Below are 26,237 nucleotides of genomic sequence, written 5' to 3' on the forward strand. Positions count from 1 at the left end.
GAGGTCCCTTTTCCCTGAAGCACTCAGATTCCATTTTATATATTGATTCTAACTTATGAAATTGCTCTGTGATCTTGCTGGGTGTTTAGTATTCAATAAAGTACAACACAGCATGTAGAGCTGTATCCAAACTTTAGAGCAGTGTGCAGTACATGCCAATGTGCTTCTACATACTTCAAATCTTTGTATCCAGTGCATCAAGCAAGCAGGACTCCTTAAATCTGGATTCATTCAATAGTGCCAAAGAGGAAATAACAAAAATCAAACAGATTTTAAAAGAAACTTTAGGGCCAATTAGAAATTCTAACTGCAAAAATTAGATGCATACAAATAGAATAAATATTTTTGACTTTTTGTAAATATAATTATTTTTTATTTTATGAGATAGTGGTTAAAAGACAGCAACACCAAAAAATCACCTACAGCTGTATTTACACTAAAAATTAGTTTATATGTAGTAATTTAAGTATTTTATTTGAAATTGATAAATGTATCCTTTTTTAAACAAGATATTGGTTTAAAAAAAGGATACATTTATCAGCATGCCATGATTTTTGTCATAATTGAAAACAGATTCTTGCATTTTATCAGGAAAAAGTTATTAATATTCTCATATTTTTTAGACTTGTTCAGATTCTTTTTTTTTCAAATTTTTTAGAGGGATGATGATGGAGCTATATTTTCAAAAAGTAGGCAATGCCCTGAAAAGATTATTTTTGGGATTGCTATGCTTAGTGCTACACAAGGAGCATATGCTTATTAAAATTGCTCCTGCTTAGTCTCAAAACTAGTAGTTCCCATATAGGTTGGGAAGAGTATCAGTAACAAGCAGATTCACATTTCTGGGAACTGTGATTGCATGAAGTGAATGGAAGGAGGCTGTAAAGACAGCTGACATTGGGCTTTGATGACACACCCCATCCCTATATTAAGCTTTTTTTTGACTGAATAGTACTTTTTCAAGTTTTTGAATATAATGGTCTGACAAGTTTGCATTTCATGATGATGTATGAATGTAAGACTGTAACCAGTTAGTTTTGTATTTGTATTGCTCTGATTTAGGTAAAACACTTCTTCTGTAGCTGTGGTGCTGTAATAGTGTAAAAGATGTGGCAGTAATAGTGCAAAGTTCTAGAACCAGATATTCCAGTTTTATTGTGGAAGAACTCAACTTCCAAACTTAACTTTTCATGTGAGTTTAGTCATCATGTTCCTGGTCAAACATGATTCTCCGTGTGAAGGAGATTTGATAAAAATCACAGTGAGCTTTAGCATTGCAGGAATGTTTCTGTTACCATAATAAAAATATAAAATACTGTTTGCTCCTTGGTTTCTGCTTAATATTCCCATAAATGTGGCTGTTTTTTATGAGCAACTCAGCTGCTTCTTATTTGATCCTACTGTGAACCATCTCAGGAGGCTAAATAGCAAAAGAAAAACAAAATGAAAAAGTGAGTAATTTTCTGCTGTGTCTGTTTTTTCTAACAGCAATCAGATGTGCACCAGTGCAAGAAAGAGGAAAAGACCATATCTTTCCCATAGTAATTCTAATGTGACTGTTCAGTCAAACATAGCTAAAGTAATAAGCAATAAATGGACCTTAAGTGTTTTGATGTCCAACTGCTTAAACTGGTTTTGAGTGAGAGTGATTGATGCATTTTTGAAAGGGAACTGTTGCACATTTAATATCAAGAAAAATATTTATGTTACCCATTTTGCTTTCCTAGATATTAAAATACTGCACTATTTTTAGGTCAATATTAAACAAAGTATAAATCTTGGTATGATTCCTAGTAGAGCAATAAAAAATATGGTATAAAAATAATAAAAAAAATCTCTGAGAGATTATTCAAGTGAAAAGTAAAAAAATCAATATAGAAATAATTTTCATCTGAAAATTAAAGTAAAAACTAATATTGTTATTTCATTTTCTTTTACAAGAATAGCAAGATGACATGGTCTTATTATTTTTTTTTTAATTATTTTCCCTTTCAGTGAAATCAAGTTAATTACTATTGGGAGAAGAAGCATCAATTTTCTCTGTTTCCCTTGGTTGATATTTTTCCATTTTAGGAGCTTACAATAGGTTTTACCTTAATGGCTTTCCCATGTGTCTGGGCTTCAAAGATGTAATTTTAAAAAATATCATCATAGGAAAAAAATATTGCATTCACTGGCTATTGAACTTAAACTTGTCCTGTTTCAGGTCTTCTCATAAAACAAATTGGACATTTAGAATTCTGTATTAGTGTCTGCTCCTTCTGAGAGGGGCACTGAGCAGGGAGGACTCTGCCCTGTATCAGATGGAATTACATTGGCCTTGAATTTGCACGCACCTTGGCTTGAACCATTCTGTCATTCCACGATTCTGTGAAATTGCTCTGTTCACTGATGAAGGCTCACTGGCTTTTATATTCTGGACCAGAAGACTGATGTCTGTCTTTTTTATGTACAGAACACAGGAGTTTATAAGTTAAGAGTAAATGGCATATAGTTATTCTTAAATCAAACAAACAAATGTTTTTAAAATAGCACAAGTAAATATTGTTATGGTACATGTGCTACTGAAGCATTGCCAAATAATTACCAAATAATTACAAGCTGTTTGACAGCTTGTGCACACCTTTTAGAGGGGTGAGGACTGAAAGTGAGTGCTTAATACATTTTGAATATTCATATTTTTTTTATACTTACCTGCACTTTGCTTCCCCATATGAGTAGGCTAACTGACATTTAATTTTGTTTCAATTTGATGGTAAGTGTAAAAGATTGTTTACTCAATCCTAGGTCACCCATGTTCACAGGATTCAGGCATACATTTGGGAAGAATCAGGGGATAAATAATAAAAAAATTGCACAAGTTTCTGCACTAAATTCACTTAAAAGGGATAGATTTTTCATCTGTCAGAGTTGACATTGACTAAGCTTCTCTGGGAATTTTACCTAAGAGATAGCTTTTCTTCCTACTTAACATTTTCTCTGCCCTCACAAGTAAATCTACATAAGGACAGGCTGAAAATATGATTGGATAATAAGTATTTCTTATCATGGCTACATTTTCCTAGCAGATGTTTTTAAGAGAAATTTTGTAGCCAATACATGAAACTCTTTTTGGATTAACAACAGTAATAATGGAGGTCTCTCACTAAAGACTGTGCTTGCCTAAAGTAAGAGCAAAACCTATTACGATATCAACTGGAATGAAAAAAAAGAGATGCTACGAGCAAGATTCAGATGCATTCCTTTCTTTACACACAGTCTTATCTAACTTCTTCGTGTTCTACTGTGGAATGAGAGATGTACTTTTCCTGGTTCTCAGCAATTAAAGAATGAAATTACATATAATAAATTAGGGGCAGACTTGCAGAGACAAAATTCCTACATTATTTCAGTATGTCCAAGAGAATTGTGAGAAATTATTTACTCTTCTGTGTGAAATCCAAGAAATCCACCATATTCAGGAATTTGGAACAGCACCAAAATTCTTTAGGCTTTGATCTGAAATGATTTATATATGCTTACTTGATTTACTTCTACTACCCGGAAGTAGAAAAGGATTTATCTATTCCTCAGTATGTTACCTGAGACAATACAAGTCATTATATCCCATTATTATGGACATTATAATATACTGCCAAAAAAATTATAAGCAACAAAACTGAGATGTTTGTTTATACCTCATGTCTATTTTGTTACTGAAAAAGAAAATTCCCAGCCAGAACAAGTGTTTGCAAACCAGTAGCAAATTGCATGGCTGTCATGTGAAGCACCTTCCCTTGACCACAGCAATACTTAACAGTCCCCTGGAGAGGTTTTCCTGTTGACATAAATTTACAGGGTCTTTTTCTTTATCTCCCCACAATATTTTTGACAGATTCAGCTCTTTTTATCTTTTAAAGCCTTTTACTGCGCCTTTGTTCAAGAATAACTATTCACTCTGTTAGAGCACTTCAGTTTGAGGAGACTTTCTTTCTTTTCATAAAATTTATAAATGCAATAAATTCACACAAATAATGATCTTAGAGCCTATAAAATGTTAGAGCTTCATTAAGCTGTGTTTTTTAAGCCAGGAGAAATCATTAAATAATAAACAGGAAATGCCAAGTTTCCTGTGACATTTCTAAAGCCTATCAAAGGATTTGAAAATTATATGAAAGGTTAGATAAATTTTTGTTTCATAAAGTTCTATTTTCTTCAATTTTCAAATATTCATAATACTCAACAGTACATACAATCCAAAGATTTCATGTTTTATTTTGTGTTTAGTTCCTCTTATTGTCTTATTTCTAAGACAATATATGAACAGATATATGCAATAGTTTGCCAAATAATTTTCTAGACTTACGTTTTGTAGAATATATTTGCTATCATTTATTAAACATTACACCTTTCTTTCTGTCTGTACAACCAATTACCTTAACCTGCTACCACCATCTATGAGTCTTACCTGATTCCAGATTTTCTTTAGCCACTCACATGTGTTCTGACTGGGACAGACCCATGCCTTTCACCTAGCTTTTCTTGCTTACTAATGTAGATTTTTTTCTCTAATATTCCTACATTGCATATTACAGTGTTTAATAAAGTAAAACAGTATTGAAATAAAATTGATTTCTCTCATTGTTCAGATATGGATTTACAGTGTTTCTAACTGTGGAGCTGTTATTTAACTGCATCCTTTACTTGAGGCTTTAATTTGATTTTTCCTCTTTAATTTTAGACAAACACTGAGTATAAGAGCAGCTAATCAAATCAGTAAATATATTTGATAGAAGTTGTGTTGAAAGCATTTAATGACAGTTCTGCACATTATTCCAAATCTATATTTACAGAATACTAAACACAATCAAAATAAACCTGCAAACACCCTAGCATTTTCTTTAGATGAGGTCTGTAGTTCTTAAATTTTAGCAGTTAAAATATCTAGAAAAATGCTACTTTTAAATGCTTAGATTAATTTCTGTTTAAAATAATAATTTCTATGAATGGTAGAGAAACCATATATACTGCATATATATATATATAGTACATATGTGCGTATATATATACACACCATATAAAGCATACAATTTATTCTTTTTTACAATGGAATTAATACTGTTAGAAGCTTGTGTTTATGCATTTTTGCTCCATGAAGCCATTAGAGTCTTACTTTGGTTTTCCAAATTTAAGCACAAAATATGTGTATTGCACAGATTTGAAACAATTTGCAAATCTTATGTAAAGAAATTTTTCTACATGACTTCTGGCTGAGATTTAACTCAAACTGCTACTGGGATTGTGTGGTCAGGTCATGTATAGAACAGCAAAAGAGAAAGGACAGTAAAGGACATTTACTAATTAACAACTAAAACTGTCTAGAAGTTTAAAGGCTCCTTAAACTCGACTTTTTTTTTTTTTTCATTTTTTACCATACTATTAAGTAAGGTTGACAATTAATTTGATGGGGAGAAAAGAGAAAATAAAACGACTTACATCTTAAAGGCAAGCTGTCATGCAGAGTACTGTATCATTTTCATTTTAGGTATTAGTCTTGACAGGGTTTTCCCTTCTATCTTATTAGAGACAGAGCAAACCTGCTGAGATGCAAGATTTTGCATCTTATAATTCTGTCCTGCAGGGAAGGAATGAAAAAGATCTCATCAAAATGAAGATCCCCTGAAAATCAGTTCTGTGAAACAGATCTCCCACTGTTAACAGTCAGTGCTAGGAGCAATGACATGTTACTGTATTTGCTTTTCTTTTAATGAAAGGCCTCCTGCATTCCTTAGGAATGCAATGGTGTTAGAAGGCTCCACCTATTCCAAAGCTTCTCAGACTTTCCTATTATCAGCCTATAGCCACAAACTTCACTGCCCGCATATCTGTCTTCCCTTTCCTCTCCTTCTCTCAGTTTTAGTCCATTCTTCCATCTACCTTTCTTAAGTGCCTGCCTGCAACTTAAGTCTGTTCTTGGTAGACACATAACATTTATCTAAATTAAAAATTAAATACATTGGCACCAGAGTTTTCTTGGCCATTTCCTAGACACTAGAATGATATTTGCTTATACCTAGAAATTTTATTTTCATTGATGTGTAGGGTCAAGCCTTGGACTGAATGCTTGTCATAGATTTGGCTTACACAACTACAAGAAAATTAAAAATATTAAGGGAATTTTGTTTATAATCTGCATACTATGATATGTTGCACAAGAAAAGAACTGAACCTTGTGGTGGCATAACAAATGCAGAACATTTTAACATATGTACGCATATGTGTATAGAAAACATATCTCTATATATATTTACATAAATATTAATATGCGTCTATATATCTACATCCTGTACATAATGCTTAATTATATATGCTATTTATATTATATACACATATATATATTTTACAGAAAGGATACATACATGTTTTAGGTCTCCATGGTAGAAGGAGGACTGGCCACATGGTTCTGAGCTTTATTATTAAATAAATTACATCTTTATTATTAAATAAATATTTTAACAGTGAGCAAAGCTTATTTTTATCTACAGCAACAGTTAGCGTAGGTTACAGTTGTACAGAACTTTTACAAAATACCATAGCTTTCAATTAAGGAGAATTTCAGGTTAACTGGACTTTTAATCACTTGGATCCTCTACTGATTAGGTCAAATTTCTAATAATCAGCCTATGAAACAATAATTGAAAACTAGACTCAAAATATTCTTAACAAGAGTCACCATTTAGTCCTTGGAGACTTCCATTTTGGTTGAAGTGAACTTTGTGTATTAAGATCTGCTGATAGGAAGCCAGGACAATTTCCTTGAAAAGTTGTTTTATAACATGACAACATGGAATTTTGGGAGCTTGTCATGGTAAAAGCTCCCGGTAAATTATCATGTTTTTACATGATTATGTCCTCACATGATCAGATCCTCACATTCACATTCTCTGGCCTTCCCATAAACAATCATCTGAGTTCACACAAAAGTGAGTATTTTTGTCATTGCTACAAAATGGAACTCACAAAATGGTAGTGATACATGAGGAAATACATCTCTTTTACAGGGCTCTCTTACGATGTGCCTTCTGTCTTCTGAATATTTTTCTTGTGAAAAATCAATGGTAAAATTATTAAGATTGTTTCCAGAAAAATAAGTGTTTCTGTCAATGAATCATAGCAGCTCAAATTTATTCTGGATTATGTGCATGTTCTGAAATCATTCCATTATCTACCTGTATTTTTCTCCCTTATGTATTAGGGTGCATTTTTTCCCACTTTGATTTGTATTTTGTTCTTTAAACAAAGATGCTGGAGATTAGAGGGTTTTTTTTTGATGTTTTAAAGGAAACACTGTCATTTACAAGAGTAGTTTGAAAAATATCAGTATATGTTTTTCATGATCTTGGCTATTTTTTTACCAAGAACTTTGTTTAATTTCCTGCTATAGTTGGTCCCCCTTTAAAAGAGAAATAGTATAGTAGCAGTGGGGAAGTGGGAAAAATTGGAGTTAATATATGCAGCTTTTCAATGATTCGAGATAGTCTCGTTGAAAACGGAGGTGTTGATGTGACTGGAAAATACCTGCAGTCATAAGGTCTAAGCCACAGAGTGGCCAAAGGGCAGCAAAGTTACCTTGTGTAGTGGAAGGAATAGAACCACAAAGGCCAAATGGCAGTAGAGTGGAAACACCGTGTAGCATCAGGTTTCTGAGGTGTTCTTAAAATTATACTTGGACTCTGTTCCTGCAATGTGAACTTCACACGCACAATTCTGTGTCAACACCCAGGGACCTGTACAGGATTAAGTAATGATTATTAGTGTTGAATTTGTCTGTTAATAAGCAAAATTATTTAAATAAGATTTTATGCCAATTTACTACATAAATACTGCATGTGTAATTATGCTTATATCGCAACTGAGTTTTTATTGACAGAATTTTGTATTCTGGTAAAAAACTCTTGAGCTATTCATTTACAGCCTTTTTAGGGAACTGATCTGAATTTCTAAGCATTTAATCTGGCAAGGTAATTGTCCATTTATGCATAATTCATAATCAATAAAATTTTCTAGGATTAAATTTATATTTAACATTTTTTGATTTATGCTTACTTGAAATGTCTTACTGTCATTGTTGGATTTTTCTAAAAGTTCAATGTTTATAATTATGAGATGATCAATATAAAACTGAGATGAAGCCATTTTTAGGTTTAATTTACAAAAAATTTGCACTGTTTTGTAAAACATTTTTTATTTATATTTTTTTCAGGGATATAAAACATAGCTTCTGGCTGCAATACAGTAATATGTGTTTGTTTTTTTCTTATTAAAGTCCCAATGTAGTAATAAAGTGTGTCCCTGTGCAAGACAAGTAGTTCTTTTTATATTGCATTTAATAAGAAAACATGATAGTTCTGCATTATGATTTGCTTGTACTCTAATATGTACTTCTTTAATGAGCAAAGATCCTTGGTCTGAAAACATATTTTGAATTAAATTGATCCCTCAAATGTGACTGTGGGCATCAATTGCTATAGGAAAGGTTGTTTTCTTAGTTTCTTCATGTAAATGCATCTCAAAGTTCCTTGTCCCCTAAATAAGGGGCATGACTTCAGTATCAGGGACATCTTCTGACCCATGCTTTTGCTAAAAGAAGAAGTTACCATAACATCTGCAGATAATGTCAATATTAAATTTGCCATTCTTCTCTTTTTTTTGTTACAGCAAAATAGTTTTCAAAAGTAAAGTTCAGAAAGTTTTAGTTTACTCTAAAATTGCCAAAATGACACCACCCCATCCTTCCCATGTCCTCTCTGTTCATTCAGTTTCACCCATTTTCCCTGGGGAATATTTGAAGTGACTCAGGTTGTGATGCTTGTGGTGAGAGAGCAGCTGAATCCTATTAGAAAACTGACAAGCTGTTTGTCCAGACGGGATGTCTGTCAAAGCAAGTTTGTCCAATCACTGACATTTGGGCTAGGGAATGTGATGGAAGGTGATTGATGCCTGATCTCCACATTCGCTTCGCATTCTGCCCAGTGACTCAACAACTTGTCAGGGTGGGAAAATAAGCATGTTATAGAGTAAGACTCTAGTCCCACAGATAAGCAGGAAGAACTTGGCTGTCACCTATGGCAACTTTATTCTTTAGGTAGGTGGATGAGGCAATCACAGCTGGAATTTGACTTATATTCAAGGAAGAAGCAGACCTTTCTAAGAGAAGACTTTCAACTGATTTCATATTAGCAGTTACCGTCGTTTTCAGTAAGAAATTTCTTAAGGTAATTTACAGCTCCGGGTATGGAGGAAATGAGCTATATACTGCTGAATTAGAAAGGCTTTAAAGAAAATTGTGTGAATAGCTATATTAACTGAGTTCAGCACCAGGATTTATATTTGAAGAAACCTTTTATTCAGACAGTTTCTTAGCAAAGACAGTCCTCCTTAAAGGACAGTGATAAACAAGACTAATGAGAAGAACTGGAGGGTGAAGAAGCATTGTTTGTATTTTCTTTGCATTTTGTAAAAAAAAAATGTGAAATATAAACAAGTAAAATTGCTACTTCTATCTTTTTGGCTCATCCGAACATATTTCAAATATTCATTATGCATAAATAGCTAACTTGGCAATGCTAGGAATGGTGTCAAAATAAAGCTTCTTTAATTGCCAAAAATAAAACATCGACAGTTAGTCAGAAGGACACACAGAAATACTGATCTTTAATCTCCTATATAAACACCTTGACTGTCCCGATATTTTATAGAATATATATTACCTTATCCACCATTTAAATAGTTTAGAAAACTATATTTAAAAAAAATAATTTTTCAGAGTATGAAAAATCTAAAAGTCATTGTAATTAATGTGTGAATTTCTTCTATCTTCCTCATCATGTACATTTTTACTTTAAGACAAAATCAGATTAATTGCCCTGCTATGAATGTACAAATTAACATTTGGATGACAATAATTTCCTGGATGACTGGAAACAAGTGTGTGAATGAAGATAAAGCATTAAAAATATTTGATCATTTTAGTATCACAGGTAGATTTGAAATCAGCTTGTAGAATTGCCATTCCTGTCCTTTGACCACTGCAAAATGTAATTTTAAATCTTCAACCTTCTTTGCCTGGAAATGATAATTTCGTTTGGTATCCCTCAGCTCCTGCTTTGAAGAAAAATATGAATTCATAATTTCAGATTTTTTAAATAAAAATTGAAGATGGATATAAAAATGGATGACTCTTGGAACTAACTGTCTTACCTCTCATGGAAAATAATCATGCCATTGTTTTTTTCTAATTTTTCAACTAGTCTTTGTAATAATATGTAACTTTCTGGAAGCAGGATTAAAACAAAAAAATTTTAAAATCCCACCACTATTTCCAAAAGGGAAAAGTGTATTAGGCACATAGAACAATGCAGAAAAATATGGGGAAGGGATGTGGAAATGTACAATAATGTAAAAACATTTATGGTTAGTACAGAATTAAAATTGTACTACTGAATAAAGAACATCATATATAAAATTTCTGTAATGGTATGTAACATTATTTGAATGAACTCTACCCTTGAGGGACTATGTATGTACTATCTTTGCAACCTGTCAAAGCAATTAATTCTGTTTTCTTTGTAGATTTCTTTTCACTTACTGTAGTGTGTTCCTGAGAAGCTATGCAGAGTAATATATAAGAGAAAACATTTTTTGGAACAAAATTGAGAATTATTACAGCAGTCCATTAATGGGGATTTATTAATTCAAAGTGTTACCTATCCTACCTGTTCATGGACAAGAGGAAGCTCTCTTATCTTGTGCAAATGGAAAAAAAAAGTTGCTCTTGCTTGATAATTCACTTTATTCAGTGCTGTATGCTGAATGTACCTGAGTATACTGACCACTGTTCCCATGGACTTTGTTCAGAGGCCAGCCTCTTGGGGTGTTGTGATATTTTTGTTTTATGTAGTGCAAGATTTTATTGGAAAGAAACTTGCATCTATGCTTTAATTAAGTTTTGACAAATATCAGTTGAATCAAGGATTTTAAATACCAATAAAATACATTAACACAGTTTTTTGTAGTTTTGGATGGCATACTGTTTAAGAAAGAGTAAGTAAAGGATATGACTGCAGCTTGATTTTCACAGAGCTATTGAGAAGGAAAATATGTCCCTTAGTTTTTTGGAATTGAAAAATTCATTAAGAACTTAAAGAATATGCTGAGCTGGAAGGGACCCATGATAATAATTGAGTCCACCTCCTAACTCCACACAGGGCAACCTACATATTAAACCATGTGTCTAAGATCATTGTCCAAATGCTTCTTGAAGAGTGTCAGGCTTGAGGCCATGACTTGTCTCCCAGGGAGCAGTTCTACTGCTTGATAATACTCCAAGTAAAGACCTTTTTCCTGATACCCAATCTGAAATCCCCTGATTCAGCTTTAACATTCCTTTATGTCCTGCTACTAGAGAAAGTGACAAGCACCTCCATATTTGAGGTAATCATGAGGTAATTGTAGACAGCAATGAGTCGATGACTCAGCCTCCTTTTCTGTAATCTGAACAAAATCATACCCTCTACTCCTTTAACTATCTTTCCTGCCCACCTTGGGACATATTCCAATATTTTTATATCCTGCTTATACTATGTGGAGCTCAAATTGAACACTTATTCAAAGTGGGGTTGAGTGTTTTGAGCAGCAGCAAAACTGATGAAGAGCTGAAAGGAAAAACCAAAGACATAGCATTAAAAGTGTTCATGGAGTTAACATTTTTTGCCACATGAAAGTTAAGAACATTTTTAAAAGTTCTTAGAGCTTTATCTTGTTCAGTAACTGCAGTTGTCCTTCCTCACATGTTTGCAATTGGTCAGTGTTTCTTTCCAGATCTTTTATCTTATAAATATATCAGCTTTACAAGCTTCCTTTTATTTTAAAAAGTGACAAAAGTCATTGAAAGTGACTTACTTTCTCCTAGTAGTGGGACTATAAAATGTTTCACATTAAAACTCAATAACTTTTTCTTTCCTTTTCAATTAGAAAGCCTCTTTTTTTCCTCCTTTTAACTTTATCTGATTTCTATAATGCATTTTGCATCTTGAATTCCATTTGGTAGCAGCTGGCAGAGATACTGGAAATTTAAAGTCTGCTTTTCATACTTGTGGTAGAATGAATTCTCAAACTAGTATTTCGGTCTTTGCTACTCTTGAACAAAACTGTGGATCATAAGGTAAATGGTGAAAATGTTACCTTGTGTATTTTCTAGCATTCTGGCAAAGGGTACCTCTGCTTGCCAAAGCCTATTTGGCTAAATCCAACTGTACAAGAGGACTTGTGTCTGGTCCTGGTGTCCTGATATGACAGGCTGGAGAGGACCCAATGTCTGCTCACCAGCAGGGACCTCTTCCATTCAGGCATTTTGTTCCAGCTCTGGATTTTTCACATTCTTGGTTTGCTCTAAAAATATTTTTAGAGCACTTGAAATTAATTTAATTTGTGAAGTTTAAGGCTCACATTTATAAAAGTTATATAAAGGCCACTGACAACCTTCTGGGCCCTGATATAGTGTTTGTGTTCACTGGCAGATACTGGTCTTCAGTTTCCCACTTTTTTCCCTTCCTAATGTTTTGTTAAACATAGATAAACAATAATCTCATAAAATGTGGTTTTCTGAAGCCTCTAAACTCTTGCCAGTAGCACAACACACTGTCATTAGGATACTTAAAATTTTGAACAGAAAATGCAGATATACGTCTCTTGAGAGGAGCAGAAAACAACAGAGAGAACTGTGAAATGGGCTGATTTTGCCCACATCTCCTCAGTGGTTCATTCATTTTCTCTTCCAGTACCAATTTAATTACCCCTCTAATGCCTTCATATTGCTTCATGTTTGATTTTTTGGTATATGTGATTCTCTCCACTGCTTCCTATTTTATGTCCTTCCAACAATATCCTCCCTGGAATCTGAGTTCAAGATTGTGAGAGGATAATGTATCACCCTAATGAGAGGTGTCTTGGCTGGGAAAGGGGTTCCAGCACTGGGTTATGACATCACAGCCCCAATGCAACCTTTCTTGTTTTCCCTATGTACAAAAGAGACTGCCTTCAGTACATGGAACATCTTTCACCTTGGTCGAGCAGCACCTCTGATCAGGCCTGTAGGAAACAAAATTTTTAGAGAAAAGCATCAATTAGGATTGCAGTGTTTCTAATCAAATTTGGGATGAGTTTTTTTCTTAGTTATTGCTATGTATTACAAAATTTTTATAGAAAAAGTAGAGGCTTAAACTCTACCACTGTTTCCCATTTTATTTTGCCACAAAACTGAGTTCTAGTTATTAAAGAGCTAGAATATACTGGATATTCATTCTGCATAAGGAAAATTTCCCACCAAAATTCTGTTCGTACTTTTTTGTTCACATCACATAGGTTATGACATTAGGTTACTGAAAAAATAAAAGAAATTTGAAAGCCAAAAATTTTAGCAGGATAACAAAAATATCTTCCTCTTGTTCTTCTTGTTCTTCTTGTTCTTCTTGTTCTTCTTGTTCTTCTTCAATAAGAGCAAGACTTATTTAAAATATTGTCTCAAAAAGATCCAAAATAAATTTAGGTATTTCAAAACAATAAAAAATATTTTAATTGCGAAAAACAAACTGCTCTTTGATTTTGACCCAAGACAAACAAAAAAAGAAAAAAAATAAATATAGACTTCTTTCTTTAGCTTCAAAAATTGATAATTTCATTTTTAAATTTTCAGATCTAAGTTCAGATATTCTACATGCCTTAAAGTATTAATTTTCTGATAAAAGTTTTTATTATGGTAATAGCAAAGTTCATTTTTTGTTATAGTGGCATTAAAAAATGTGTTTACTCTTTGCTATATTTGAATGCAAAGAAGTTTTATTTTCTTAATTAAAAATGCTGCATATCCTTGTAATGCTTTCCAGTACAGCAAAACTGTGATTAAGCTAATACTGCTGCTTCTCCTATCTCATTCCTGTTACCAGAGAATAATTTTTTTCTTGACTGACGATCTCTGCCTTTTGCATCTGCCACTTGAGGAAGGAGCAGAAAAGCTTTTGGTTTTCCCTTTTTTGGGAGTACTAAATTCGGCAATACCATTCCTAAATAATGACATACCTTTAAGTGAGTTTGATAAATAGTTCTGTCACTTGGATCCCTTTTACATAAACCATATTTACAGAAAACAAATTTATCTGAATTCATCTTGAACACAATGCCTCAGTCTCATCCATCACTGCTTGATGCCTCTGGGATCATGTGGACTGGTCACATGTTCCATAGTGGAACTGATGTTTAGGGCAGCAAGTCATTTAAAGAAAATGCCAGTCAGGCAGAGGAAAGGTAGTTGAGCTGAACATGCAGCATTTGGTTTTTCTGATGTTTTGGCAACACAACTCAGCTGCCCAACTTAGAGCAGCTTTATGGTTTCTGTATCTACCTTTACTTTCCTCTTCTTACTTCTTGGAAGGCAACAGGAGATGGAAAACATAGAAGCACATATTTGTCTCAAAATTAGAATTATCACTTAGAATTTCTTTTCAGCTCAAGATATGCTTATGAATAGCTATTCATAAATAATTTTTTAGATAATTAAATTACTAATCAGTAAAATCTGAATGGAAGTGCCAATATGCACAAAGCTAATATGTTTTTGATGAGTCAGGAGCTGGTCCTTATTTTGACCAGTGCAACATAATTAATGGAGGTTTTAATTATTCTACTATAATTAATTTGTTCTGTAGAAAAGGCTGTGATTTTGATTATCTGCAAATTAACTCATGTAGGTTCTCACTATATATATATATATAAATCATCCACAGGAGTATTATCCTGGAAAGCTTTTTAATTATAAAATAAACCCCCTAGTAACTAAAATAGCAAATGAATTAATATAGATTATGCAATTAATTTCTTGGGTATTGCCTTATTTTATAATTTAAAAGCTTTCTGGTCATACTACTGATGCCTAACCTTTCTATAATTAAGGCAACACTCATAACTAGGACTAATTAGCATGCTTTCAAAATAATTTGTTGTATAAGCAAAAAAACCCACCAATATTTAGAAGTAAGGTCACATTCTCTTATGGTGTATTTTTTCAATGATAACATCAACAATGTTAAAAGTCACAATATGTATTTTTGCTCAAAATTGAAGAACATGTATATTTCTTTACTTTGGTGAAAATTTAAAGACAAAATTGCTACCAAAGAAAATTCTGTTCTTTTAACAGTCTTGATGATATTTAAACCATTCTGGCAGGATGAATGTCTGACTACAGCAGAACCTAAACTCTGATATTATCTCTGTTAATAATATCTCTGGGATGACTGAAGACCTTCTTTCTCAAAGCTAAAGGGAAGCTGAATTTTCAGCGTGGTAGTTCCTCCTCAATAAGTAATTCCCAGAAACATACATTATCATTCTAGCCCTTAACCCTCTCTCCCAGTGAGACAATCAAGCTTCCTCTCTCCATCAGGCTAGGAAAGAGAAAAGTATATATTTGTAGGTAATAGGAACGTGCTTGGAGTGACAGTGCTGTGTGCATAACCGAGGACCAAGCATCTGCCAAAAGACCCTTGTTCATTGGGATTGTGTTTTGTGATTTATTAGAGTAAAACTCATTAGTAGATGTCTTATCTTATGTAGACTTCAATATCTGGAGCACAGAGAATGTGAGTGCTGTACTTAATAGGGGAGGCTAGGACATAGATGGCAGGCAATGGCAGGGAGGAAGGGGAAATTATTTGCTCTCAAGTATGGCAGTAATTGTTACATTCTACTATTACTTATTACTTATTAGTTCTTATACTACTATTTATTAGTTCTGAAAGAATGAGAGAGATTTATTTCCCTTGGAGAAGAGGTTTGAAATATCTTGTTTCCTGGTGTACCACCTAATTTTATTGTGTTATCCATCTTGTGTGAATCGACACAATAAGGAAAAACCAATGAAAACAAAATATTGGTTCTTTTTCTCTCTGAATACAACTGTATCAAGATTCTCCAATACTGATGCCTGCTCCAGAATAGGTTGTCTCCCACAGGAGACAATCTTTCATGAACACCTCTAATGTGGGCACCTTCTCACAAGATGCAGTTCTTCAAAATTGCTTCAGCATGTATCCTTTCCAAAGGGTCTTGTGGAATTCAGGAACTTCCTAAGTATTTCAGGAACTGCCTAAATACTTTTGCTTATAACTTCAGACCTTAAACTTCTGTTATTATCCTCTATCTGCTGTGGAGAAGATGGTGTCTTTTGGGAAGATACTCCATGTGTTTGTTTAACAGATTTTGATCATGCAGGTGTTGACATATTTGCACATACATACTTGTTTTTTGCATGTGCAATGTGGGGTGAACCATCAGGGAAGGACAGAAATCAACAAAGAATTCTTTTTGTCATTTGAAGAGACCAAATGATCATCCTTCATCTCAATATCCTATAAAAAAGAGCTTTTGGTTGCTACAAATTTGAAGGCATCAAAGTGCTTACTGGCAGGGATTATAGTCTGATTTGTTTACAAAGCTAATGCTTATTTCACATAAGAATATATAGTAATAAACCAATTGCAGGACAAAATATTTTGGTAGGGCATTATGTCAGTATGGCAGGGATCTCCATCCTGCTCTACCCCGACTGTGGTATTTCAGCACAGGCAATATGGGCCCCCACAGCAATGGCTCAGAGCTCTCAGCAGGATGTGTTGCAGGCAGGAAAAAAGAGCATGCCAGCATCTAGTAATTTAGTGGTATGACTGCTTGGAGGTTTGATGCTTCACACCAGTCGTGTAACTAGTAATGTAACTAGTCATTGCTCTGCAGACTGTATCATGAAGGGAATATCTCCTACTCTTAGGGTAGATAAATTTTTTCAGTGCTCGACAAGAAGGCAGGGGATATGAAGAGAAAACTGCTCCATTGCCACAATTTAATCTTCCAGACATTACTTAACAAAATAAATCTGTAGGGTTTGCCTTGTCCATATTACTGATGTGTCTTTTGCCCATGTTACCTCATGCCTCTTGGTTATGATTGTGAGATGCTCTGCTGTGAAGTCTTATCAGAGGGAATGCACAAGAGGAAACCCACTGTGTCTTTTCTTGGGGAAACAACTTACCTCGATTTATTAAGAAGGTTTGAGATGCTTATGTAGAACTTCTCTGCCCTTGCAACTGCCAACATACTAATGTTTTTAATTCCAAAGAAAATGGCACTAAAACGAAGAAAAAAGAACTCTCTGTACCACTAATTAAGATGATATACCAGAAAAAGAGAACTTTAATGAAATGCAGGACCAGCTTCCCAGTGTACCTGATAACCATTTCTTCTGCAAAATGAGTATGTAACAAGGATGAGGGGGAGGTATTTTTTTTTTTTTATATATATTTTGGAGGGTTTTTTTAAAAAAAATTGTATTAGAGCAAAAGAGAACCTGCTTTATCTAAAAAACAAAAAAATTCCAAACAGCACAGACACCTACCATTTCACTATACAGAACAATTCCTATATTTCAGAACTCTTTTTTTATATTTTTCTCATGTGGGCAGTCTATAAAACTGAAATACTATGCAGTTACAGTCTCCTAATATTAAAATATCTGAAGAGAAAATGTGATAATACAGGGTATTTTGCTGTAAGAAGCACAAGCTTTCCTGACTTGTTAAATAGAAGATTTTTTAAATGTATTTATTTTGTTTTATTTAATTGTCTTTTTTAACTTTGGCATGAATTTCCATTCAGTAATATAAATATGCCAAATCTAAAGGAAAAGAAATCACAGTCAATAATCAAATATATTTTTTAGAAAATATTTGTATGCAGTCTTATTTGCAAAGTTATTGTATTTTTCATAACTATTACAAATGCACTTTTAGTAAATTTTGTTGAAAATGTACCTTTTTCTTAAAAAAAAAAGCAATTAAAAAAATCATGCACAAATGTGTGTCAAAAAAGTTGAGGTTTTTCAGTAGCAGACTTACAGTAATTGACTCATATTTTTATTCATTGCCAATACAAGGTATATATAATGTTAGTTACCTGGCATGGTTGTTTTAGCTGGCACTTGCTTAACTGAGGAGTACTGTTTTACTAACCTTTGCAAATTAGGTCACATGTGATTGTTTAAATATATCTTGCTTATATTATACTGAATTTTCTTTTAATAATATATTTTTTATGTGTGACAAATATAGTCAAGGTTCTTGCCAGATGTCTATGAAAAGAGGGCAAAAAATTACTTCATGTAAATATTTGTGTTTCACAATACCAGTATCTTCCCAGTTCCCAGATCAAGATTCCCCTTGCATGATTGACTTCTAATGACTTCAGTATATAAAAAAAGATGGTTCTCAAATCTAAAACCATGAAGCAACACTATTGCTACTAAGAAATAGCTGCACTTAGGCCATACTCAAAATAGAATATTCCTCATCTCGCCCAAAATTTTCACTTCACTGGGAAGATAAATGGAGCACAATCTATACATATGGAAAAGAATAATTTTTGTTTTTTCATAGAAAAATCATTTTACTTCTGAGTTACCTTTAATAAACTTTGTAGAATCTTGAACTCAGTTGTAACTCCCTTAAAGCAGTGTCATTTAAGACACCTCGGAAAAAGACACCTAGTAAAAGAAAGCATTCATCAACTGAAAAAAAAGAAACCAAAAAAACCCACTCAGAAGCAGAATTCATAACTATGCATGTCTATACACACACTGTCTAAACTGGAGCATGAATGCCATGTGAAAATACTGTGAAATTAATGTGCTCCCAAAGTGGGAAGCAAATTCCAGAAAAATGCTGAAGGTAAAATCTTGTCAGAATTCTCCTTGACTTAAACAGATCAGCATTTTACATTCATTATGTGCTCAGATTGTACTTTGAAACATTTTTCAGATGTTATGCTAAAGATATGCTTAGGTTGCCATGTTTCAGTTATGGAGGATTTCAATCATAGTCACTGACCTTTTTCCTCTTCAAACCAAAATGACGTCTGTAATTGGTTTAGTCTTTTACATTACACTGACTGCGTTTTTCCTGTTCATTTGTGTCAGACTGAAAAATTCCTTCTCACTTCACGTCTTCTGCTCCAAGAGAATAAAATACAAAGCATGATAGCGCTAACTACTCTTCGACAAAATGCACATAAGGAAGTGAAGAAGTTACAAAATGTCAAAACTTGTGAGTCTCTGTGTTATGTTGAGGTTATGTTGCTGCATGCTGTGACATACATTTTTCCTGGCTCATAAGTAGCAAATTGATCTTAACATTTCTAGCTGCAGTGAGATTTAGACAACTATGGCACAATTTGATGAAAACAGGTCAATCTTTCGTGTGTCATAGAAATGAGCTAATTGATGTCAGGTGGCTTTCTAAGAACTGGTCTTACTTCCAGTGCATAAGAACAGGATGGAAAGGGAGGAGTAACAAGTGACTTCCAGTTCAGTGATGTAATTTCAAGATGTAGTCTTGTGTGTGTTTTTTGCTGCATCCAGAAAAAAGCTTGATAGAAAAGATTATATGAATATACTTGAAATAAAGAAAAATAGATTTTCACTAAAGCATATACTTCCTACTGATTTAAGAAACTGTTGTCAACTCTTGTAGAATAACAAATATCTAGTCCTTCTAACACCTCATTGAGCTGTAGGTGTAGTTATAGTCCTGCTCTCCAGCTGCTGTGCTTTCAGAAGTGCCCTAACCACAATTTTCCAGGCTAATCTATTAGCTGCCTTTCGCAAGCATACATTTCATTTGCATAATTAAAATCAATCAGAGGAGTAACATTTCAAAATAAACAATGCATTTCCCCTCTCATATTGGTACAAATCAGGCTTAATGCAACTAAGATCAATAAGTTGTAGTTGCAAAAGGATTGATGTCCATGAAAACATGATCAGGCTCTTATTTTGTCTACTGGATGATAAATTTTATACTGCTCACTAACTGGATCAAATCCAGAGATGAGGGATCATCTCTGGATTTGATTCAGTTAGTGAGTAGTATAAAATCGATCTTAGCTTATATAATTTATCTTCAGATTTAACTAAAGAATGGTAAGGTGATTAATATATAGTTCTTTTAATCATGATTATTAAAATACCTCGGGTAAATTTGAGTCGAATTTTAAAAATGGAAGAGATCTCATGCATTTCTTCAAAGGAGAAAGTCTGAAATTCACTTATCTATGTAATCAGTATCATGATACTTATGTTAGAAATTCTAGCTTCTTTCTCCACTGGAAAAAGAACCCCAGCTCTGATAGTTTACTCTGTATCTCCAAGAATAATAATTTAAAAACATATTTCTAAATTCCAGCCATGAACATCTGATGTTTCATGTAATTCATGCCCTAATATTTATTCAGAGGTATTTTTTAGTACAGAAGTATTAAGAAAAATGTATATGATATTCAACCATTTTACCTTATTTAGATTTATTCAACAAACATTATATTAATCTTTTTATTTATTGGATGCTGATTATTCCTCTTATTCTGGAAGTACATTAGAGTGATCTTGCTAAAATCAAATAATAAAAAACTCAAACTCTGTGACACTGAGCTGTATATTATAATTAAGGAAATCTGCATTTGTGAGTCATATTTGGCTTGAAAAAATATGCTTTCCTTCTAATTGGAAAGGAAGGAATAAAGTATCTTTCTTGATAGCTTTTGTCCATTTAACAAACATCCATAACCTCTAAACTGATAATTATACTGGAAAATCTGAGTCTATAGTGTACACTTCCTCACACAAAAGAGATCCCACCCTTTTTTCAACTAATTTATCTGGCCACTTTGATAGTGCATGCTACTTTAATAATTGCAAGGCATTAAGTAATGCTTTGGGGAGTCAAAAACCACTGTAAATTATTTAACAGGGGATAATACTAGGACATCAATTAAAGTTAATCCAGCAAGCTGAAGGGCAATTTAAAAATGGTCTAATTGACACTCACCCTGCAGTGTCACAGTTTTTCAGTTTTGACTAACTATCCATTTATTACTTAGCAAAGTGCAGAAGAGGCTTAGTAATTCAAAATGTAATTAGTTTTCATAGAGAACAAAGGAGGAGGAAAAATGGGGGAAGGTTTAGCATACACATGGTAATGTATTGTCCTCTCTGTGTGCAGATGCACAGCTAAGCATGGCTTGATGCCAGAAAACTTAGAGCCTTTACAATAATGTGTTAATAAATATTTATGTTTTCATACATTAAACCATATTCCAAGGTAAATACAATTTATTCTGTTTATGATAGAGATGTACTCTTTCTGCTGAAAATAAAAAGTTTTAAAAGCTGTGACTAAAAATTAAAGAACAGTTTTTCCCAAGCAGCTTGTCATGGAACCGTTTGAACTCTTAACTTTTCTTCCATTTTCTACTAGATTGCTAATAATGTTTTACCAGTTACTACAGTTCTTTGAGGTATGGCTTATACTGGGATTTTCTTTGACGTTCTCATTAAAATTTGATAATAATTAAGCTTTTTGAAGCTTCAAATTATATTAAAAGAACAACATTTTTTTATTCCAAATAATCTCTGGAATGCAATAATGTATAATATCTGGAATATTACATGTAAACAGCATGTACATTTTCAGTTCTTTAAGGCTGAGAAGTCAGTGAAATGATTCCCGAGTAAAATTTTATGTATTTGAAGGTTTAGTCTTTGAACTTATGAGAATGATTTTTCTTGAGAAGTTTCTAGTCTTCATATGTTTGACCTTTTTTTATGGCCCAGGTATGCACATTAGAGGGCAGTTAAGGTTTTTCCGTTTTCACTGCAATAGTCCAAAGGACTGTGAATCAGTAATTTCTTTATCTATACTTTAACAACTTCAGGCTGCTTTTCTGATCAGGCTGTGACAAAAGCTGGTTTGCAGCTTGAATTTTATTTCTGGAAAAGTACTTCAGATCCTTACTCTAACTAAATTATGAATAGTTTGTTTTTAATCATTTAATGAGGAATGGTATAATCAGCTGGATCAGTAAAACAATAAATGCAGAATCATAAACTAATTTATGTTGGAAAAGATCTGCAAGACTATCAATTCCAAGAGAAAACCCTGGATGCCAAGCCCACCCATATAAAATGTCCCTATATGCCATATCCATACATCTTTCAATTACCTACCTGCTGGGTGGTGACTGCATCAAGAGTGTTCCAGTGCTTAATAATCCTTTTGAAGAAGAAATTTTTTTGTAATATCCAATCTACAACTTCCCTGGCACAGCCTGAGACCATTTTCTCTCATTTTCCCACATCATTCCTGGGAGGATACACAAACCTTCACATCGTTAAAACCTCCTTGTAGGCAGCTGTAGAAAGCAATAACGTTTTCCTTGATCCTCCTTTCCTCCAGGCTAAATCATTCCAGCCCCCTCAGCCATTTCTCATAGTACTTGTGTTCCAGACCTTTCCCAGTTTTGCTGTCCTTCCCTGGGCAGGCTTCAGCACCGCAATACTCTTCTTGCAGCACGGGGCCCAAAAGTCAACACAGGATTTGAGGTGTGGCTTCACCATTGCTAAGTACAGGTGGAAAATTTCTTCCCTAGCCCTGCTGATCACGCTGTTTTTGATACAAGCCAGGATGTCCTTGGCCTTCTTGATCCCCTGGGCAAAGCTGGCTACAAGAGTTGGCTCAAGTTCAGGTGCTGTCAAACAGCACCCCCAGGCTCCTCTCTTCTGTACAGCTTTCCAACCACTCTACCCAGCCTGTGGCACTGCCTGGGGTTGCTGTAACCCAAGAACAGGACCTGGCACTTGGTCTTGTTGAACCTCACATAACTGGCCTCAGCCCATTGATCCAGTCTGTCCAGCCGATGTACACTCCTGTCCAATCTGTGTTATCTGAAAACTGACCAAGGATGTATTCAATCTGATCATGCAAGTCATTGTTAAAGACAATAACCACATATCTTTGGTTTTCTTCCACAACATTTGCAAAAAAAAAAAAAATCTCTTAAAATACCTACTTGTATGGATTGATTTTGGTATTCTTATGGAGTCAAGCTGTCAAGTTTCAGGAACATTATTCTGCCATTGTTTTTTCTTCTTTAAATTACTACGTTTAATGTTTATTCTTCCTTTACTGTCTTTTTGTCTTACAAGCATAGTCACAGATTGAAATGGATGGCTAAAAATGACATTGTTATACTTATTTCAAAATTATATTTTCAGGTGATAAAGTGTAAGCAATCTAGTATAAATATTAGGCAAACCTTTTTCTCTGTGTGCATTTGCTCCATTCACAGGCTCACTTCTCTGAAAATTCCTTGAGCAGAATCTGTTCAGAGGTTTCTTTGTACAGCTGAAATACAATTCTTCACTCCACAAATAGCAGTTTGCCATTTGCCAAGGTGCAGAACTTTGTTTTTGCACTTTGAACGTGAAAGGTCCAATGACATAGAGAGAAGAAAATGAGAAATATTCTGGCCAAGAGGAGCAGATTTCAGGAGTACTGTTTTTCTTTTTAAATGTGAGAGCTAGACAAAGATGTTTATAAAACCTGAGGCAGCAACGAAAGTGACCTGAAAAATGGAGGAGACAAAATGAGTTATGGGATGCCAACAGTGCTGGATGTACATTGTTTTTGAGTGGCTACCTGACACAAGTTATTTATGAATGAAATATTGACAGGTAAAGTTCATGGAGAAATAGATCTCAGAAATAAAATCGCACCAAGGAGAGATGACAGAAGTCAGAAAACGTTTCTACCACAAAAGGAAGATGACTTATTTGTCCAATCTCTGCTCTTAAAATTTACTGAGAGCCTAGAGGGCAAACTCTTAAGAAAGGGTGATGTGCTGAAGAATGTGGCCACATTCATAAGTCAGGAAAAGAGGCAAAATAAAAGGGAAAAAGTTACAAAAGAAGGAGAGACTTCCCTAAAGAGTAGGGAAAACTTGTCAATCAAAAAGCAGATTGCTACAGAGGAAGAATAAGTTAGTTAGGCCCATGAGAAGATGATGACAGTAATAGGATGTGAAAGAAGAGGAGAAGATAACCAGGAGGTTTCCAAGAAGTCAATTCAGATTCTTCTCAGACCTAAGAATATTGGAGGGACTTGCATCAACACTGCAAAATTCCCCTGTAATCAATTATTTTTATTTTAAGATTAGCCACTAGGTTTTACTTGGAACTCTGAGAAAATAGTGTTGGCCACAAAGTGTTGGTCACCCTGATAAGCTGCAGAAAATATAGAATTCAGGCTGGAAATATAGATGTTAAATGGGCTATAAGTCATGTTCATATGGGCTATAAGTCTTGTTCAAAAGTAATGAAAGAACAATCATGAGCACAGCGTAAAGTATTTCACAGAAGAGACTGAAATATTAGTTCAATAAACAAGATAACAGAGCATACTGAGTAAATAAATTACTCAAAGGAAACAAACAAATAAACACCCCCCAAAGAAGCCATAATTTAGTAATCCAAGGTTGATACAGGTCAAATTAGATTGAGGAACAGAGACCCTTTGGTATTTTCAGATTTTTCTAGGAAGAAAAATTGAGACAAAACTGACTAATGTAAAAATTATATAACTGAATTCAGTGCTCTTTAATGTAAAATTTAGAGATTTTTTTTCTGTCACTCAATAAAAAAGGATTGCTTTTTTAGAATTTGTATTAGTTGGCTTATTGTAGAAAAATTTTAAAACCCCTCGAGTTTTAGAAAACTATTGGAAAGTCATGATCCCTTTAAATTAAATCTGGAGACAGACAAAAGTGGACCTATCATATAAGCCATCTTCAGTTTAAAAACTCTAATTTTCTATTTGATTTTGATGTCCTGGAATCAAAGATCATATATAAAGAGGATAAAAAGAAAGAAAGAAAGGAAGAAAGAAAGAAAGAAAAAGAAAGAAAACAGAAAAATTAAAGTAAGAGGGGAAGAAATGTACTCAGTAGAGGAAGGCGTCTTTAAGATGGGTACAACTGTATTTCATTTTACTAACCACTGACTTTCTGCTCCATTTATCATATTTTGACAAGTTCTTGAAAACCTGTTCAGAGGGAAACTGCTTCATAAATCTGTTATCCACCGCCTGTGATGTTTAACGTATTACACTGGAAATTAAGAAAAATAATAAATCAGCAACTCAAGCCCCTACCTTACAATAAGATGGTGATTTCTGAGCTTTCAGTGAGAAAGTGACTGTATTTACCTTAAGGAAAGAATCCAGGCTGGTGAATGCCGGCTTTCCTTGCAGTAGTTTTCAGTCAGGAGTGTTCAGGACAGGACTGCTAAGCAGCAAAATACTTGCCATTATCACTGATTGCATACAACTCTGAGGCATCTATATTTCAATATAAAGCTTCTGTTGGTGTTTAAATTCCATGCAGGAGGTCACTGTCTAGCAGTTCATGCAGAGCCCACTCACAAGGATTGAATGTTGACCAGAGCATCAGGTTTGTGTGACAAGATTTTAGTAGAGGAGGCTACAGACGTGGCTGATGCGAGAAGCTTTCCTTATGTCCAACACAGCTAATACCAGCTGACTGCAACATGGACCATGGACACACCACTGACCAAGGCGGCCAGTGGCAACAGCTCTGGTATAACTTAGTTAAGAAAGGAGGAAAAAATGTGCCACTGTAAGACCAGCAGAAAAGTGGGAATGTTGGAGAGAAGCAGCTCTACAAACACCAAGGGCAGTAAAGAAGGCAGAGAAGTGGTGCTCCGGGCATGGCAGCAGAGTTCCCTCTGCAGCCCGAGGTGGAGACCAAGGTGAGGGAGCTGTGCCCCTGCAGCCCATGGAGGAGCCCAGGCCAGAGCAGATGAATGCTCCCAGAAATGCTGTGACATTATGGAAAGCCCACACTGCACCAGGGTCATGTTTGATTTTAAGGTTTTGCTATTTGTGTTGTGAAATATGGGGACTGGAGAGAGGAGGGCAAAAACTTTGTTTTTGATGTTTCCTTTGCTGTCTTCTTAAGCATTTTGATAGCATCAGATTGTGCAAGAGAACTAAGGATTATCTTCACTGTGAATGGCTTTTGTGCCCTTTCATTTGATTGGCTCATGCAGAAATCACCAAGAGGCTGCAGTGAATCACTCTGACTCATTACCTTGAAGTAATAGGTTAGGATTTTTACAATTTTATCTGGCTGCAAATGTGATTTAAAAATTTTTATATTGTCTTCAAAACATGAATTCACAGAAGGATAAAACCAGAATAAAAATCACTTTTCTTGATTCAGCTAATATTGTCTTCAACAAAATTAAG

General features: G+C 34.2%; 1 long non-coding RNA gene across 5 annotated transcripts; it reads right to left on the minus strand.

The window, feature by feature from the left end:
• Positions 1 to 1,129: 1,129 nt before the first annotated feature.
• LOC110470883 (uncharacterized) lies at positions 1,130 to 25,708 on the minus strand. 5 transcript variants are annotated; one of them, XR_014952849.1, is made up of 7 exons: positions 22,424 to 25,708; positions 22,142 to 22,295; positions 18,544 to 18,625; positions 17,120 to 17,215; positions 13,101 to 13,128; positions 5,476 to 7,766; positions 1,130 to 2,440 (listed from the first exon to the last, which is right to left on the minus strand). It is a non-coding gene; the product is annotated as an uncharacterized LOC110470883 (long non-coding RNA). The 5 variants fall into 5 exon arrangements; XR_002465489.3 differs by having other exon boundaries at positions 5,476 to 5,614; positions 7,609 to 7,766; positions 22,142 to 25,708; XR_014952848.1 differs by having other exon boundaries at positions 7,609 to 7,766; positions 22,142 to 25,708.
• Positions 25,709 to 26,237: the final 529 nt, after the last annotated feature.

Source organism: Lonchura striata, chromosome 2 (assembly GCF_050655825.1).
Source record: "Lonchura striata isolate lonStrDom1 chromosome 2, ASM5065582v1, whole genome shotgun sequence".
Lineage (NCBI taxonomy): Eukaryota > Metazoa > Chordata > Aves > Passeriformes > Estrildidae > Lonchura > Lonchura striata.